Raw genomic sequence first — 14468 nt, 5'->3', positions numbered from 1 at the left:
AACACATATTGGTGTTTCTTTTAAAATTACTTGATTACCTTAAGCGATTCATCTTTTTTGGAAAGGACATATCTCCTTCCAGTTGATATCTTATAGTGTGTCTTTCTATGTTGTGATATTATACTATTGTTTCAGAAAAGGGAGAAGGTTTAGTACAATTAAAACGTTAAATCCCGCTGCAAATGTTTGCAACTGTCCTAAGTCATGAATCTGATGTACAGTAGTGTGTCGTCTGTTTATGTAGTTCATACGTGTTTCTCGTTTCTCGTTTTTATATAGATAAGACCGTTGGTTTTCCCGTTTGAATGGTTTTACACTAGTAATTTTTGGGGCCCTTTATAGCTTTCTTTTCGGTGTGAGCCAAGGCGCCGTATTGAAGGCCGTACCTTGACCTATAATGGTTTACTTTTATCAATTGTTACCTGGATGGAGAGTTATCTCATTTGCATTCATACCACATCGTTCTATATCTATATATGATATTATTTTCATAGAATCAATGTTTATAAAAAGATATGTTAACAATCTTCTGTCTGCTGCAACACAAATAGAATAACAAATTAAAAACCAATTCTTCAGAGAACAATTGAAGGTCTTTCCACCTCGATAATAAGAATGAAATTTAAAAAACGATGTCAGAAAATGTCACTCCGTGTTGATGTAATGTGGTAAATCAAACCGATATAAAAAAATGTGATTAATAGGTTTATGTAGAAGACTTAATTGTTTTATAATGAACCAGAAAGAATTTTTAGCAAAGGTCAAAATTTAGAACGTCAAATTGACCTTTGACCTTGACCTCAATTTTGATTTCAGAGGTCAGTGATCTCAAATCAAAAGGGCCAAGGTCAATCACTTGTATGGTTGTGGAGAAATACTGATTTCAAATACATAAGGGGAGAAAACTCTTATAAGTGTAAACCAAAACACTTCGACTGAAATAGGTTGAAGTTGCGCCTATTATTAACAGTAATTTGGCAAACACATCATATCATTAACTGTAATAGTTTCTTTTGAATAACGATAACAAGCAAAATACAAAATATATAACATGACCTTGACATCAATTTCAAGGTCATAGGTCAGGGAACTCAAATCGGAAGGCCCGAGGTCAATCACGTGTATGGTTGTGAAGAAATAATGATTTCAAATACACAAGGGATGAAAACTCCTATAAGGGTTAACCAAAACACCTCGACTGAAGAAGGCTGAAGTTGCGCCATTTACTGTCACAGTTTCTTTGGAATAACTATAACAAGCAAAATGCTAAATTTATTACATGACCTTGACCTTTGACCTTGACCTCAATGTCCTTTAAATGGACAAAGGACTTCATATCAAAAGACTAAAGGACTCTACGACTTATAACGTATGAATTTATCCAACAAATCGCCTATCTTAAATTTTCAAAGGGAAATAATTACAATAAGATGTCTTCCGATCACTCAAGTCAAAATTAACCGGTGAAAACAGTTTGCTAAAATCTTTTACGGTTTTAGAGATATAGCGATAACACGAAAAAGGGGACGCGGGGAGATAACTCCTATAAGAATAAGTGTTCGGTCACACAGGGTGAGTTTGGAAATCCCAATTACTGTACAACATCATTGGCCAAAAATCCATTCGAAATGTTGTAAGACAAAAAAGCATCTCAGACGGCAGAAAAAAAAAAAATAATCAGAAGAAAAACAAAAGGTCTTTCTATGAAAAGTGGAAAGACCTAACTATCGTTAATAAATGATATACTGTATGTTGCTTTGGTTTGGTTTTGCATAGTAGATTCTTTGAAATGTTGTTTGTCGCTTCAATAATCAGTACCATAACAGCCAAACAAGACAAGTATACTAAACAACATCGTCGGTAGTTAGAATTTCACATAATTTCTGAAAAAGCTTATTTTCTTAAAACTGGCTATTCATTTTTCAAGACTTTTCTTGCAGTTTATTGATAATCAATCTTAATAATTAAAGTATATATGGAATACTTCTATAATTAGTCTGCTTTAGGAGAAATGCTTCGTTTGATTTTTTTCCAATACCTACTCGATGTATATTTTGCTAAACGGTTCGGAATTGTGGGTCTTTAATGCTCTCCAACTCCGTATTTAATTTGGCTTTCCTATTTGTTAGACATTTAAAAAAAACTAGTTCTAAACGTATAAGCCTTCGTCAACCTAGACCAAGGCCATCACAATCTGTGATAAATAAAATATAAGACCGTTGTGAGATCGTGATATAGTTGGCTTGAATGTTCACTAGTTCATAATTTCCACGACCTTGTTATGAACCTGGTCAGATCTCGCTACGATTCTGGTACGATAGTAATACCTTCCCGTTACCATTTTGCATGTTCTTACGACGTCTTTAATGACCCTACCACGATTACGCGATCTCTGAACGCTTCTTCAAAAACATTCCCTATTGCTTAACGAGTCTACTAAGATCAAACCACGACACAACTACGTTTCCGCTACGTTGTCACTGCAAAATAAAATATAGCTTCGTCAAATAAGTTCCTAAACCAAATGTGTCGTCACAAGCGATGAATTATGACATGTTCATATCGTCATGAGGTAAGGGATATGACTCTAGAAATCCAAAAGCCTTATGTATCTTCAATAGTTATCAAAGGTAACAAGATTATAATTTAGTACGCCAGACGCGCGTTTTGTCTACATACGACTCATAAGTGACACTCATATCAAATTAAATATTTATAAAGCCAAACAAGTACTCCTTTAAATCGGGGCGTCCGACATGAAAACATCATCCCATATTTGTCCATAAAAATGTTATGTTCAATAATAAAACAAAAACTTTATACTACTCGTGTTGTAAACAAAGATCCGCTTTTATGCAGGCTTCTAATAGCAGCATGTTTTCCATCGAGTGCGCCACAAACGATTGGCACGTTCAATCTTCATTGAAATTATGTGGTAGCAGCATGTTTTTCATTTGGTTCTGTTGGACAGGATATGACTTGATTTTTTATTTTCCTGTACAATTGCCTGGCAAACCTCATGAGGAATAAACGTGCTTATAGTATGGTGCGCGATTCGGAAATGGTACTTAAGGGTTATATACCAATAGTAAGATTCTAAGGGGCTTACGATAAAGGAAACTTTCAGACCAGGATCTATAGGCTTTATTGGTGTCTATCTTCTGATGACTTGCTGTGTTAAATTATATATCAAAAACATTTGGAAACATTTATGTTTAAAGCAGGTTGTGAACCTCTACGAACACGAAGACCTTGACACGTCCTAACTAAGAATACCGCGTTCTTACTACAACTTCTAAAAAAATTTCATAAGGTCTGAAGTCGTTGCGGGATCATTATAGGTGGTGGGGGATGAGGGGAAAAGGGGGAGCAATAGATGGGACAAATTTACACAAGTTCTTTTTAAGTAGAAATGTATTTATAACATTTTTGAACAATTAAGATTAATACTGCTACGGACAGGTAATTTTTTACTTGATATGTACAGTGGAAAAATATTTTACATCATTGTAGTATATTAGTAACAAAATGATTTAAATCATGTTCCGCTATATAACATTTTGCAATTTAAAAGTTTTTTGTTCGATTAATTTTAATGTGACGCTGACAACAAAGGTAAGAAGTTGAGGATTTGAAATCAAACAGAATTTGCGAGAATGACCGGTCCTTCTGAGGAAAACCACGACATTATCTAAAATTATGAAATATTTATTTTATTTCCTAGTTATGTAATTTTAACACACTTTTAAGTGTATGAATGTGAACTATTTACAATACGATGAAAAAAAATACGACATTGCCCTTGGAAAACTAGCTATATCGTACGTGTATATAAAAAGTTAAAAGTTGGATGCAGGGAAGAAACTTCATATAATTTTGCTACTGAATAAATATGTTGGAAGAAGTTTAAATTATATATCTAATTTACGAAATATGTTGTACAGTAATCTGTATACAAATATTCTTACTTATATAATTCTGTACACTGTTTCAACAAACGTTTGAACTAAAAAATAAGTAGCAAGGAAAGTTTTAACATTGATATATTATCTAGCGCTTCATTCATCTGATGATTTTCCAGGACTATAACATTGTTATGAACAACTTCGTTAAAGGACGATTATGTGTCTGTGACTTTTTGACAGAGTTTATCGGAAAGTTCATTTGCCGTTTAACTTGGTGTTCAATATTTGAATATATGTTCTCTATAGATCCGTTCTATATTACACAGAAAGGGGCAAACATTTCAATATTCCTCCAGCGTAAGTTTGTTATTGACGTTCGTCAATCTGTTCATGAGAACATAGCATATAGAAATATTAATGGTAGGATTTATTTAATGTTTGGCATTTCCTGCGACTTTGAAATTCAAAATTAAGAATTTCCTTCCATGTGATGCAAATAAGGGCTTATAAAGAATTTGGTAATCATTGAATTAACTTTATAATAAAAAGAACTATTCTTTTTTTAATCGGTCAAACACGAAATGTTATTCATGTATTACATATCGTTGGTTTTTATTGTTTGGAGTGTTTGAACACTCCCTGTAGAGGAAATCACAGGAAAGCATTTCAGACACAGTTTATATAAAGTGTAATTGTCATTGACATTTTCTTTCATTTTTTTCAACAACAAAAAATCAAATCGACCAAAATTCGTCATTTCAAAATGCAATGAAAACATTCTATTAATATGATTAACTATGCGAAATTTTTTCAGCTTCTTTTTATTTATTTTAAAACAGAGATCTACAAAAACGGAGCAATTCTGTCATGATCAAATGACCATTTAAATGTGGCAATATTTTGCTTTCTTCTTAATTGATGATCAACACATTTGGTACAGAATAGCCACACAGGTTACACGTTAACTTCAAATATTTTTGCGAAATCACAGATAATTAATACTTGTTAAAAGAAGAAATGAGACAAAAAAAATATATGATTTCATGACAGTTTTGTAACACGGCAAATAATAACTGTCCAACCCACTCTTCCTGTTGTGTCATATACTGCTGGTTAATTCTGGTATAAGTAATGCTCTTTGTAGTTTTAGTCAATACTTTGATATCTATTTCCTGATATAATATTCACCATAATGCAAAAGACAGAAAAATATATAGTTAAGAATTCATCATGATGAATTTTTTGTTATTAAAAAATACTAGTTTCGAACTCCAGAATTGATTGTAGCAAGTGTAAATGAACATGGTTCACCAGTATTACCATCAATATCATTATGCCATCTTGCCATCGATATTTTATATAAAGTTCCTTTTGAAATTGCATCGAAATCACTTGTCTTAGAAAAAGTTTCAAACTTTTTTCTTGATGCACGGTCTATCAACTCTTTCAACGTTCGAGTGAGACCGTATTTTTCGGCTTCGATAATACCATTAATTATATCTGTACTTAAACAATCCTTCAGACTTCTTTGTAGGTATTTATTTGACAAGAATATATCAGCTTTATCTAAAGTTTCCTTCACTTGATATTCGTGTGCTATTGGAATGATGCAGTGAACATTGATGTCTGAAAAATAAAAGTGGAAATAAGCTTTTTCATACAACAGAATAATGTGAAACATCGCATACGGTCAAGTTCTTGTCTCACAAATAATCCGAGTCACAAAAATCAATAATTATCAATTAAAAAAAGATTCACAATGGCCTAAAGTTTTTTGAATTTCTAGCTCTTTGGTTGTGATATTTGGAGAATACCACAATACAATTATATTTGTTGCTTAAACAAAAGGATACCAATATGCACTATCTCATATGTTAACCAATCATTGATGCAAAACTTTGCTTAAGTAATTGTTGAGCCTGCAATTTTCCTTTTAGCATTTCTCGTTTTTATAATAATCTTGTGAAATGAAATTTTTTGTTAAATTTAAACACAACTATTTATCTTAGAAGAAGAAATTGTTATCAAAGGTACCAGGATGATAATTTAGTACGCCAGACGCGCGTTGCGTCTCCATAAGACTCATCAGTGACGCTCATATCGAAATATTTATAAAGCCAAACAAGTACAAAGTTGAAGAGCATTGAGGATCCAAAATTTCAAAAAGTTGTGCCAAATACGGTTAAGGTAATCTATGCCTGGAATGAGAAAATCCTTAGTTTTTCGAAAAATTCAAAGTTTTGTAAACAGGAAATTTACAAAAATGACCAACTTATTGATATTTATGTCAAAACCGAGAAACTTATATAGATAAGTGATAAAGAAAAAATAATAAATTAAGGCTCCATTTATATGATTGCAAGGACATCAGTCCAGCATCGAAGTGGCGCATCAATTTTGGACGGGCAAATATCAATGTTTTGATATTGAACGCTCTCTAAGGTCATATTGCCATAGCTTGTCTAACAAAACAGCCGTTTGACGTCAAAGTAATATCGGACTATCCATCTAATTGAGTTCATGTGAAAACGTTTGATATATTTGAGGTCACGTCAAATTTTCTGTACCTCTGAAATGAAAAATCAGGCAATACCCTCACGTCTAGTCCCTCAATTTTAGTAAGTTCGTATATCAGGCAGTTTATTCTAAACGAATTAAAATTATGTTTGATAGAAAGATAGGATTTACATTTCATTTTAACCTGCAAACTACCAAAATTAAAGTCGTATGAAACTTCAGATTAAAATGAAAAATGATGCATTTGTTTTTTTTTATAATTAAATAGCTAGTTTTTGTTATAAAACTTATGTAAGTATAATCCTGGTACCTTTGATAACTATTATGTACATATACTTTAAAAAAAAAATTATAATTTGTAAAAATTTTGAAGATTTTTTTTAATTGTTTGCTTCCAGTAAACATTTCGCCAATTGTTTCCGTAAGCAGTGAATTCAGCGTGAACATCCAGTGATCGCAATACGCATAGATCTGTCATTGAAATACACTATTATCTTAATGTACATGTTATACACGTGCTTAAAATCAATGCTTCTTTGTTGGTTGTTTATATAAGGTGACAACCAGTAAACTACGGCATCAGAACACAACAATAAATTAGCTGCCATATTTTCATATCATAACAGACAGAGAGAAAAAATCTTTTCTACAATTATATGATATGAAGGCATAAAAAATTATTAAATCGTGTTCAGAAGGCTAAGTTTATGATATATACATGCATTGGTTCAAGAATTGGATTAATATTTATTTTCGCTAGTCACTCATTTCCTATGACTTTAAAGAGGAAAATACAGGAAGTCGAAGCCCAAATCGTTAAATATACTCGTGTCTGTATTGGCGCTTTGCATTTCAAGAGCGCAATCTATGTATTACAAGTAAATCATTAACGCAGGGATTTCGTTAACACAAATAACATAAAACATTTACTTGAATCTTCCACAGATACACAGATTTGGTCTGCAAGTTTGGCTGTACCTGCAGAAAACTTATTTTATACGGAATAGCACATATCAAATTTTAAAGTGATGTTGTAAACAGGGCCCGGAAGTTTAAATTCGACCCGGGTAAACTTATCAATCCTTTGAATGAACTTATTTTAAAAGGTTACCTATTCAACACTGTTATTAAATCTTTGAGTATTAGTTTATTGGTATGAATATTGATTTTGATATCAGTAAATTAAAATTATACTAAATATTACACATATTCACATGAACTATATTAAATCTTCCGATACCTATAGTTTGGCATCACATAATGTCATGTTTTCTTTCACTGTTTAAGACGTCTTTACTATAAATCCATTTAATGTTGGATATGTACTGATTGACATTTTAGTCTTAGATACATGATTTTGTATAAGTTGTTATTGGCTTATAACTAGAAGTCAGTGATTGTGAGTATTCTCAGATCTGTACTTTGGTTTTTTTTTGTGTTATGGGGATGTATAAGTAAAAGTTCACGTTGACTCTGTGTTTTTGTTAGATGTCTTTCTATTTATATCCGTCTACTGATTTTTGAAGTTTGTTTTTATGATATATTGATACACCCCTGTAACAGATTAGCATCACTGAAGGGACATGTATTGTCGAAATGCGCATATGGTGCAGGAAAATTAGTACCGTTTATGTTATTATACTACCACTGGGTCGATGCTTCTGCTGGTGGTCTGTTAGTACCCGAGGGTATCACCAGCCCAGTAGCCAGTACTTCGGTACTGGCATGAAAATACGGATTTTTGTGTTATTTAAATTTGCTGTTACAAAATGTTAGAAGTATTATAAATTTAGGATGTATCTCCCTCATGCAAAGCTCTGATTCCTTTCACGGATTTGGCTATACTTTTTGGACCTTTTGGATTATAGCTCTTCACCTTTTATATAAGCTTTGGATTTCAAATATTTTGGCCACGAGCATCACTGAAGAGACATGTATTGTCGAAATGCGCATCTGGTGCAGGAAAATTAGTACCGTTAATGTTATTATACTACCACTGGGTCGATGCCTCTGCATGTGAACTGTTAGTCCCCGAGGGTATCGCCAACCCAGTAGCCAGTACTTCGGTACTAGTATGAAAATACGGATTTTTTGTGTTATTTAAAATTGCTGTTACAAAATGTTAGAATCATAATAAATTAAGGAATGTATCTCCCTCATGCAAAGCTTTGATTCCTTTCACGGATTTGGCTATACTTTTTGGACCTTTTGGAGTATAGCTCTTCACCTTTTATATAAGCTTTGGATCACAAACATTTTGGCCACGAGCATCACTGAAGAGACATGTATTGTCGAAATGCGCGTCTGGTGCAGGTAAATTAGTACCGTTAATGTTATTATACTACCACTGGGTCGATGCCTCTGCTGGTGGACTGTTAGTCCCCGAGGGTATCACCAGCCCAGTAGCCAGTACTTCGGTACTGGCATGAAAATACGGATTTTTTGTGTTATTTAAATTTGCTGTTACAAAATGTTAGAAGTATTATAAATTTAGGAATGTATCTTCCTCATGCAAAGCTTTGATTCCTTTCACGGATTTGGCTATACTTTTTGGACCTTTTGGATTATAGCTCTTCACCTTTTATATAAGCTTTGGATTTCAAATATTTTGGCCACGAGCATCACTGAAGAGACATGTATTGTCAAAATGCGCATCTGGTGCAGGAAAATTAGTACCGTTAATGTTATTATACTACCACTGGGTCGATGCCTCTGCTTGTGAACTGTTAGTCCCCGAGGGTATCGCCAACCCAGTAGCCAGTACTTCGGTACTAGCATGTAAATACGGATTTTTTGTGTTATTTAAATTTGCTGTTACAAAATGTTAGAATTATAATAAATTAAGGAATGTATCTCCCTCATGCAAATCTTTGATTCCTTTCACGGATTTGGCTATACTTTTTGGACCTTTTGGATTATAGCTCTTCACCTTTTATAAAAGCTTTAGATTTCAAATATTTTGGCCACGAGCATCACTGAAGAGACATGTATTGTCGAAATGCGCATCTGGTGCAGGAAAATTAGTACCGTTAATGTTATAAGAGAAGGGTTGAACGCAAACACACATATTCCACCCGCCACATTATGTATGTGCCTGTCCCAATTCATGAGCCTGTAGTTTAATGATTGTCGTTGGTTCACGTCTGTCATATTTGTGTTTCGTTACAAAAAATGTCACATTTTATGTGAATCCATTTTAAAATACCCTTCAATTTTACCAATTATCAATATGTTAACTACAATTGAGGAACAAACTTTTCAAAAATGTTATTATTAAAACTTACTATTTATCTGATCATCATGCCCGTCAAGGGTGCACCTTAGAAACATCAAGAAATGATGCAAGTCTTTTTTGGGTAATTCAATTTCAAGCGCATTTCTTTCCTTAAAATCTGCTGTTAACATTGTCTTAAAAACTGGCGATTTCTCCATTAGTTTATTTTTGTTAATATACAGTCTTTTGCCATCGACAATAAGTGCTATGTCTGTCTTTTCGAAGCTCGATTTCATACGTTTTACCTCAGGAGCTAAGTCTTTGTCCCCATCGTCATACTTTTCCCCTGCACCAGACATTGTAATCAGGACTGGCGTAGTTTAGAACCTGTTAATGTGAAGGGAAAATACATAATATTATTTCAGGTATTAACCACTACATAAACCATGACTATTTCATTATTTTCACAAATGATTTTTTGAATGATTTTATTTTATATTAGTGATATCGTTAACTGAATAAACAAGTGGTACTAATTACAGAAAAATTATAATATACTTATATGTAAAGGAAGTAGAAAAATAAACAATTTGGCTCATAACAATTTAGGAAAATTTGATATGATTTGATGTATTCATAGCAATAGTTTAATACCAGATGAGGGCCAGAAAAGTGTATAGTAATCAACTACGTTATAAGAGACTATTAACGGTCAACATCAACAACACCCACCTTGAATGTATTTGCAGACCTTTGAATCTTTCAGCGTACGTTGAATAGAGTTACAATTTATCCTTGAAATTAAAACTTGAACTCTTAAAAACCTAATCACAAGGCCCTTTCGGACTTTACAAAATTTATAACGAACATTTACACTTTCATACATTTTTTCTCTCACTCCTATCGCTCTGAATATGCTAATCAGATACGATACATTAGAACATTACATTAAAATCTGACGTTTCGTCCCCGAGGGTATCACCAGCCCAGTAGTCAACATTTCGGTGTTGACATGAATATCAATAATGTGGTCATTTGTATGAATTTCCTGTTTACAAAACTTTGAATTTTTCGAAAAATTAAGGATTTTCTTATGCCAGGCATAGATTACCTTAGCCGTATTTGGCACAACTTTTTTGGAATTTTGGATCCTCAATGCTCTTCAACTTTGTACTTGTTTGGCTTTATAAAAATTAAAATATAAATCATAAAATTCCAGTAAGTGAATGAGGAGAGATAACTCTGATTGTTTAAATAAACATTTTCTTTTTTACTAGGTAGATTTGTCTTTATAATCACATGATAATTGCTGTTTTCTTTCTGCTACATTAAGCATTAAAAATTACACAATAATGATTAAAATGCTTAACTTCGATATTGTATTGTAATTGGATTCCAAAAAAGTTGACATCACTAGGATGGACATGCCAATATATTTTTGTAAATAATGTTATCTATCTTCAATTGAATAGATATGTTTCAAATCCTACTAACAGTTCAGTTGAAATAAATCAAAATAAACTTGAATAAAATGGTTTCATTTAAATTTAAAATTCGTCAAACCATAATCTTACCTTAAATTTTCCTTCTTCCTGTTATGTTTTACTGTTTACCTCGTCATAGTTGCAATCTATTTATAGGTTGAAAAACGAAGTAAGGACACATAAAATTTTCTATAGCGGCACATATGCGCTTCGGTATGTTTTCTTTGGTAAACATATATTATTTTGAAATGCTTGTTACATCTAAATATGTGAACGAATAGCTATGACTATACATGTTGATTTCTAATTTCTAATTTCACGGATACAAGTAACTACTAAAACTTGTTTGACAAGTCGTTGACGAAAAACATGCAGATTATGGTTTAACGAATTTTAAATTTAAATGAAACCATTTTATTCAAGTTCATTTTGATTTATTTCAACTGAACTGTTAGTAGGATTTGAAACATATTTATTCAATTGAAGAAATATAACATTATTTACAAAAATATATTGCCGTAGGGTGTTTAGTCACGTGATCTGGCTATCGAGAAAACTACAACAAACGATAAAAAATCTTAACGTGTGTAGAACTTTCTTTATTTTATCTGGGGATAAAGAATAAAGACAAATGTTTTATATATCAATAAATTGCATTTTTAAAGAGCTTTTCAATAATACAAACTTTATTTAAATCCGACAATCAAAACTCTGATTATCTGTGTATGAAGTTATAGACACCATTATGTTTCCATGCGTGATAAATTATTATTGATTGGCACCTATTTTTATCTGGATACACGCGTCAGAAGCTATTTATAAACGGAACTCCGCTGGAACTGTTATCTGATTGGTTCCCTCGGTTTGATTCTTTTTAAAATAGAATATCTCTGCTTCATAATAGTGAAACCCCGAACATTCTAGCGTGTCGTTAAAGGAATCAACGGAGGTAATTTGTCAAAAATCGTTGTTTTTCTCTCAAAACGAGCGTGCCAAAGTATTTTGGGGATAAATATTTGAAAAGATGAATGTTTTTACAATATAATTCGAGTATTGTTTTGTATATTTGCTCAAGAAATACGTGCGGAAAATACATTTACCGGGAGGTGGTGACACCAGAATTATGGACGCCATTTTCACATGAAAATTCTGTCTGTCATGATTGACGACTAACTATTAGGAAACTAATTTGCTTGTTTGTTGGAAGTTACGAGATATTATTGAAGTTAAATATCAAGAATTAAGTTACTTCTTCTATTATTTGCAATTTGACTGGTATTATATTACTGATTCACTGAAATAAAGTACATTGGTTTACCACCCCCCTTTTTTTAAAATTGTCATTTCTGTTGTGTTATACTACTACTAGTTATCCTAGACAATTCTGTCATTCACAGTCTGTTGTGAAGTACTTCATTGTGAATCAATATTTCTGAAATAATCATATAATGACATTCAAAATGAAATCAGAGGTTTATTATTAAATCATGGACCAGGGTATAGAAATTTGGGGCAGCCCCGATGTTCCGACACCCCGTTAGTCCGACACCCCATTGGTCCGACACCCCACTAGTCCGACACCCCGTTAGTCCGACACCCCACTAGTCCGACACCCCATTGGTCCGACACCCCACTAGTCCGACACCCCGTTAGTCCGACACCCCACTAGTCCGACACCTCATTGGTCTGACACACTAATAGTCCGATAATACAATTAATCCCGACCAATAGTGAGGGCCCTCATGGGGTTTTTGATTATGTGATTACTTGGCCGTTTGTTTAATGATTATTTGATATTTCATGATTATTTGATTACCTAGGACTGTATTTTTAGTTTATGATTATTTGATTACTAAAGATAAGCAAATATTTAATGATTATGTGATTACTAGGACCCCCCATGAGGGGCCTCAATAGTAGTAAGCTGATACACAGAAACTTTTTTATTTGTGAACCTAAGGTTAGACCAGTTTTTAGAGAGCAATCAGGGACACATCGATAGTACTATTATGTAAATGATTATCTTTACGAGGAACAACACAGGATAACTTGCATACCGAAACTGTGAACACACACTTTCCACATCAATTCACTTGTCAATTAACTCGCTATCCGAACGGAATTGCTTATCCCTCGCCACTCAGTGGGCGAACTGGTGACAAAATATTACCTCCCCTGTAAACAGTGCGCTCTTCTGGGTAAGCGGAAGAAGGGATCCCGTAGACCGCCCTACGTCACGATTCATGAATTATGCATATTCTATTTATAGGCTATTTTTAAATTTTTAAAATACTAATGCTAAAAATAGAATTTTCTTAACATGTAAAACTATCTTAAAAAAAAAACGATGCAAAATCATTAACTTTCATGGAGAGTGGTAAAGGGTAATTTTCGTGGAACGTGATCGCGTTTTTTTATTTCACGTTCAACGTGTTTTTACTTTTTTATTACACGTTCAGTCGTGCAAAACAGCTAGGTGTTCAACATGTTCTGCTTATGTAATTTTTATATGTGCTTCGTGATTCAAATGCTTATTTTGCGTGCTCAGTATTTTTCAAAAAAAAAAAAAAAAATCAAACACTAGACAGGGATCGTCAACATGGTCAAAAACGAAATTGATTTATGTTTAAACATATTTATTCATAGTGGATTGGGAAACAAGTTTTGCAACTTAGATTAATCCCTTTCCACTTTGCGGGTGCGAGTTCTGCCTTGTAGCGGCATAAGCGTACTCTTTTTCGAAATGTACAAGGGTGTCTTTAACGTGCAAGAAATATGGCTCTCTCTTAACACGGGTCAGCCATTTATCGTCCCCTTCCGACGGACTATCATCGTTTCCTCAAGACCATACTAGCAAATGGTGTCGAGGGAGAGCCGAAAATTGAGTTCCTGAAATTTTCATCCCAAACGGGAATCGAACCAGGAACCTAAGTGTTAGTAGTCCGATGCACTAATCACTACACCACGGTTCTCTACAAATTGATTTAATTTTGTTTCCGTGATAAGAAATGATAAGGCGGTAAGGCCAATGATGTTGTTCCTTTATTTGCATTTTAATAGTTCAAAATATCTTTATACATGTTATATACTTTTTTAAAAGCTGTAAATTATTTATATCATAAATGTGTACACACTAAATAGGGAAAATAAAATAAAAAAGTAAAACAGAGAGTTCATATATACAAGAGGACAGTGACTCAGTCACAAGAGGTTCACCTTAAAGTCTTTATTTTTTGTGCAACGTTCATGACAGAAATTATTTTACGTTCAACGTGAAATGGTGTCTTAAATAGGAAAATGTTCCGCATTACAGTAGCATATATCATTGTGCCCTCATTAAGCAAATAC

The 14468-nt window shown here is 33.1% G+C and overlaps 1 long non-coding RNA gene across 2 annotated transcripts; it reads right to left on the bottom strand.

Annotated features, from left to right (window-relative positions):
- Positions 1-4710: 4710 nt before the first annotated feature.
- Positions 4711-13295, bottom strand: LOC143056847 (uncharacterized). 2 transcript variants are annotated; one of them, XR_012972540.1, is made up of 3 exons: positions 13178-13295; positions 9707-10023; positions 4711-5531 (listed from the first exon to the last, which is right to left on the bottom strand). It is a non-coding gene; the product is annotated as an uncharacterized LOC143056847 (long non-coding RNA). The 2 variants fall into 2 exon arrangements; XR_012972539.1 differs by lacking the exon at positions 13178-13295 and adding an exon at positions 11211-11365.
- Positions 13296-14468: the final 1173 nt, after the last annotated feature.

The sequence above is a fragment of the Mytilus galloprovincialis genome, chromosome 13 (assembly GCF_965363235.1).
Source record: "Mytilus galloprovincialis chromosome 13, xbMytGall1.hap1.1, whole genome shotgun sequence".
Classification (NCBI taxonomy): domain Eukaryota; kingdom Metazoa; phylum Mollusca; class Bivalvia; order Mytilida; family Mytilidae; genus Mytilus; species Mytilus galloprovincialis.
The sequence above is the reverse complement of the archived record's forward strand: the minus strand, read 5'-3'. Positions and strand labels throughout refer to the sequence as shown.